We start from the raw sequence: 5,879 nt of genomic DNA on the forward strand, positions 1-5,879 counted from the left end.
CATGCTTTACCTGCAGTGGTGGGTTGCCCCCGGTCGAACTGGTTCTATAGAACCGGTAGTGAAACCGGAGGGAGACTCCACCCACTGACCCCAACGTCATCAGAATGCTTTGCTTGCGTGCGCAGCCCCATTACAAACTGGTAGTAAAGGTAAATAGAACCCTACCCCCTGTTTACCTAGGTCGGTCTTTGAAGATGTCTCAGGAGCTACATTTGATATAAAATGCCACAGTCAGAATGTCTACAGATGAAAGAAGTTATTTTAGCATAATATTAATTCTCTGGATGCCCCAATGGTTATCAATAAGTGTGAGAGCAGTGGTGGAATTCAAATTGTTTTACTATTGGTTCGGTGGGCATGGCTTGGTGGGCGTGGTGTGGCTTGGTGGGCATGGCAGGGGAAGGATACTGTAAAATCTCCATTCCCTCCCCACTCAAGGGGAAGGATACTGTAAAATCTCCATTCCCTCCCCACTCAAGGGGAAGGATATTGCAAAATCTCCATTCCACCCTACTCTGGAGCCAGCCAGAGGTGGTATTTGCTGGTTCTCTGAACTACTCAAAATTTCTGCTACCAGTTCTCCAGAACCTGTCAGAACCTGCTGAATAGCACCCCTGTGTGAGAGCCACATTCTAGGTCTTATAAGCTATCCAACAGCTCTTTCCAAGCTGATGCCCTGAGATACTTCAAATCCCACTGTCTCGGAGCCACACAAACTGTAGCTGTGTCTTGATGCTCCTAAGTGCTATTGAAATCTCTGAATATATGCAGCTTGGGAGAAAATGGATTGAAAACATGCAAGGCCAGATGGAAGGACAAAACAATCTTTAAGCATTCTTAGTTATTCTGACTTCAGATGAAAGCTTCCTGTTTATAAATTGTAGCCTTTTATTCTTTCCTGTTGAACAGAATAGAGAGTCAACTGAAAAGTGGCCTATTCATCACCGCTTGAAGGATGACTCAAAATTGGGCCAGTTTCTGTTGAGCTTAAGTGCTTTTTTTTTTTTTTAGCTTTAATCATTTTTAAATGATTTATATAATTGATTTATATGGCCACCCATCTCTCAGTAGTGATTCTGGAGGCTTGCAACATTTAAAAACACACAAAACATAAAACATAGGAGCAGATGCAGCATCCAAAGAATTGGACCAGTCTAGAATAAGCACATAAGCTCCTGTTAATACTCCCTTCCTACAGATAACATCCATAGGAAAAGGCCAGTAGTGGTATTCACTTACCTTTGCTACCGGTTCGCCAATGGGAGTGCGCTCGCGTGCGCCACCTCTACACTTTCGCAGAGTGTCCGTGATGACACGCGGGTGGGTGGGCAGAGCCTCCTGCCGCCACCGCTACCAGTTCGCCCAAACAGGGGAAAACCAGTAGAATCCCACCACTGGAAAAGGTCCTTCCTAAAGTCCATCAGAATTGAGCTAATCTAATCTTGGGAGCAACAATATTCAATAGGACAGGGACAACAATGTAAAAAACTTCCGGGTTCTGCAAAAAGACATTCTTTAGCCAATATATTATATACTTGCATGGCAAGGAGATATGTTGAAAAAGTATAGTTTGCACCGGTTCACAAGAACCAGTAGCAAAAAAATTTAGTAGTTCAGAGAACCGGTAATAAGATTGGCTGGCCACGCCCCCGAACCAGTCCCCGGCCCAGTCGCCTCTCGCTTACCCGCCCATCGCATCAGAGGCTTTTTTTTTTCTTTTACTTTTAAAAGCATTTTTTCTACAACCTCTTCGGCTGAAAAAATGCTTTTAAAAGTTAAAAAAAAGCCTCTGATGATCGCGCGGCTCAGCTGAGATCGTCAGAGGCTTCTGAAAGCATTTTTTCTGCAACCTCTTCAGCCAAAGAGGTTGTAGGGAAAAAAATCCCTTTAAAAGCCTCTGGCAATCCCAGATCATCAGAAGCTTCTAAAAGCATTTTTTTCTGCAACCTCTTAAAGTTGTACAAAAAATGCTTTTAAAAGTAAAAGTAAAAAAAAAAGTTGGTCACGCCCACTGTCACATTACCCCCAAGCCACGCCCACAAAATAAACCACAACCACAGAACCGATAGTAAAAAATTTTAGAACCCACTGCTGATAGATAGATATAGATATAGATATAGATATAGATATAGATATAGATATATAGATATAGATATATAGTGCCACCACTGTATAAAATAACCTGGAGATATTCTGGAATACATTAATATTTCATGGAAGGAAGTTGCTTTAAAACAGAATTTGGAATTTGTGAAAAAACAACCACCTTCCCTTATTGAGCTAAACTCCCAGCATTGGGTCTTTGCCAATTAGGGCTGCTGGGAGAAGTCTTTCAACAGCATTACAAGGTTCCCATTCCTTGATTTGAAGACTGATTTTATCCATCCAGTTGCTTTCCAGTTCTTCTATCTTTATCATATATTTGCATGCACATCTCAGTGCATTCACACATCACACTAAAAAGAAACCAGACATGTTATGTTATGATTTCCTTTGTTGGGTCAATAACATTTTGTATATTTGTTAATCACCCTTATACCAGGGATGAAATCCAGCAGGTTCTGTCAGGCTCTGGAGAACCAGTAGCGGAAATTTTGAGCAGTTTGGAGAACCGGCAATATCACCTCTGGCTGGCCCCAGAGTGGAGTGGGAATGGAGATTTTGCAATATCCTTCCCCCAGGAGTGTGGTGGGAATGGAGATTTTGCAGTATCCTTCCCCTGCCATGCCCACCAAGCCACCCCCACCAAGCCATGCCACGCCCACAGAACTGGTAGTAAAAAAAATTGGATTTCACCAACTTTGGCCCATTTCTGTTTGCAGGGGTTATGCGACAAGTAGAAGATCTGCTTGAAAAAACATAGGTGAAAGAAGAATCAGAGCTGCAGCCCTAGCCAATCCTGAATCTTTCAAGATGGAATCCAGCTTTCAAAATGGAAACTAAGCCACTGACAGTTAAGGTGGCCTTAAATTTGAGGAAGACTGTCCTGCATCAACGAGTCTACAACAGATAACTCTTCTTCTACAGCTCTTTCGGAATGTTAGCTGACCCCACCACAACCCATTTCTGCTTTTTGACAACCAGTCCTCATGAGAAAATATGCCTTAGAAAACACTAAATCATGGAAACGTTCTCTTGTTGAGGAGAACATAAAAGAAACTTCAGCTAGAAATAAGAAAGATTGCAAACTCCCACTTCCTTGTTTATTTCTTCTGCATTTCCTCCCATATCAGAGTACTGCATTCATTTTACTGTCTTGTTCAGAAGCCCCATTTTCCCACCGCCACTGCCTTCCCACCTAAAATGGGAAGCCCCATTCCTTAGCCAGTAAGAAAGGAGGAATAGAGTATAAGTTCAATTAACAATCCACAGAAAAGAAAACAAGACTGTAGCCCTACTATAATAAACTTCTCATTATCCCAGAACAGTTATGTTTACCTGAGTCCATCACACAATGAGACAGGTGACTATCCTGGAATAACAGCTTGTTATTTCAGTCTTGGACCCATTCCGTAGTCATTCTTTTCATCTTTCACAGAAATGGAGAGAGAATGGAGAGGTATTTCCCTTCTTTAAAAGCATTTAGTGTACAAAGCATAGGTACCACACACATCCGCTCTCAGAGAGGTGAATAGTTTCCTGTGGGCTGCTGCGTTGCTTATGTGCACCACAAAGCAGGAAGGAGGCTCCATTGCTGAATCGCAATTCTCTCTTGCAAACAGAGAAACTGTCTTTATTGTAACATTTGTGCATATAAAACATATAGCCTTGCAACAAGTGTGATCTCGTTTAGAACAAGAAGACAGCCATTTCAATCCTAGGCACAGCAGTAAAGGTACCATAATCAGAGAAGGTTATGTCTAAGTAAACCCAAGATTATATGACATGGATGCAATTTATGCATACCGCCTTGGGTGTTCTGCTTCAAACTTAATTTTTAACTGAACGTGCTTCTAACCAGATGGACCACAGAACATAAATCTTAGCTTGCTTGTCAGTTACTCAATTATCACTTCTTGATGTTAACCGAATTATTTCGCTTCTCAAAAAAAGCTATTTTTATTCCTTTTTTTCTACCCACTGCTAAAATTCCCCTCTTGAAGCACTACCTTACACTTGTGACTTCCTGAGTTTCTATGACAGGGGTGTCAAACTTGCAACCTATGGGCCGGATGCATCACACACTGGCCATGTGCACCCCCATTTTAGCAAAGGGGTGGGGAAGTTGCGATATGTTACGTGACAACACGAGTTTGACACCCCTGTTTTATGAGGTAGTATAAAAAATTAAAAACTGACCATATTACATTTAAAGAGAGGAAATGTACTCCTCACATAAAAATACTAAAAAACACTACCAGGTATTTGTTTTCTTTTAAAAATCTTTAGGCTGCCTTTAATACAAAAGCTCTTCCAAGATACATTATATCACATTATATTATACTGTTATCTATTTATTTATAAATAGATATAAGTCCACAATATAAGATTGTAAGTTTAAGATTGTGTCTGTTAATTTTTGTATTTAATTTACAGTAATTTCCTTTTGATATCACTGTGTATTAGGTTTATTGCATTCACATGCATACTGGCCTATTGATGGAATAGACATCCATCTACAAGGTTATATCACCATTACTATGGCTATATTTATTTCTCTAACAAATGATGGTTGTTATATTGCTAGGGTCATTGCCTCAGCCATAGAAGTTTATTGATAACTTTGAATTCCTAAATGCAAAGTTGGATAAAAATCTAATCAACTTGCAGTCCAATAATGCCTGTTTGGCTTCTTTAGAGATTAAGAAACAATTGATATACAGATACTGCAAAACTATATTACAAGTCAGATTCCAGGCCTTGAATTTACCAGAAGTTTGCTTCCAACTTGGGTTTGCCAGGCTGAAATTAACCTACTTTGGCCACATTATGTGAAGACAGGTCTCTGGAAAAAAGCTATAATATTGGGAAAGGTGGAAAGAACTAGTATGACAACTAAAGTGGAAAGACTTAGTTACAGTGGCAAAGGGTGCATCCAGTGGTGGGATTCAAGTAATTTAACAACCAGTTCTCTGCCCTAATGATTTCTTCCAACTAGTTTACCAAACTGCTCATAAAGTTAACAACCGGTTCTCCCAAAGTGGTGCGAACTGGCTGAATCCCACCACTGGGTGCATCACTAGAGAACCAGGTTAGGGGTAGATCTATATGATCAGAGTTATATAATCAATCTGGTTACTAGCAGTTTTGCAAATTATAAATTCCTGTTAGGATATTAACTTTATTAACCCAACTCTAGAACGTGCAAGCTTTCTGGTTTTTCATTACTCTTCCTTATGCAACATTCGAAAATCTTTGGAACTTCAAACTGATTTAAAAAAAAATATTTCTTGGTATTTTTTTCTCCTGGGCAAGCTGCTTTCGGCTTTATACTTAAATTACTACTGCTGAGTCTTCAATTGATAGTAGCTTTACTATTTAACTACTTAAATCAGTGTCAGTGTTTCTCAACCTTGGTAGCTTGAAGATGGGTGGACTTCAACTCCCAGAATCCCCCAGCCAGCAGCGCTGGCTGGGGGATTCTGGGAGTTGAAGTCCACCCATCTTCAAGCTACCAAGGTTGAGAAACACTGACTTAACTGTTACAAATTTGGTCCAGATTTAGACCTGACTTGTTCTAGAACTATGGATTTCACATTAACTGCATTTTTAACGTTTTATTTTATTTTATTTATTTTATTATTTAACGTTTTATTAACGGCTTTATTATCCACAGGAGCTAATTCAACACAACTAGAGACAACAAACCCATTACGCCGCTCTACCCTCCCGCGAACAATCTGAGTGTAGTATTATTACGTAACATCCGGTTTTCCTTT

General features: G+C 40.1%; 1 protein-coding gene across 1 annotated transcript in view; it reads right to left on the reverse strand.

Moving 5' to 3' along the window:
• ARHGAP9 (Rho GTPase activating protein 9) overlaps nucleotides 1-3,515 on the reverse strand; it is a 42,021-nt gene extending 38,506 nt beyond the window's left edge. The window contains exon 1 of the mRNA XM_060688986.2: nucleotides 3,439-3,515. The gene's annotated coding sequence lies outside the window, so the exon portion shown is untranslated. The remainder of the gene's footprint in view (nucleotides 1-3,438) is intronic.
• Between the last annotated feature and the right edge of the window lie 2,364 nt (nucleotides 3,516-5,879).

Source organism: Pantherophis guttatus, chromosome 2 (genome assembly GCF_059756535.1).
Source record: "Pantherophis guttatus breed Tessera chromosome 2, ASM5975653v1, whole genome shotgun sequence".
Lineage (NCBI taxonomy): Eukaryota > Metazoa > Chordata > Lepidosauria > Squamata > Colubridae > Pantherophis > Pantherophis guttatus.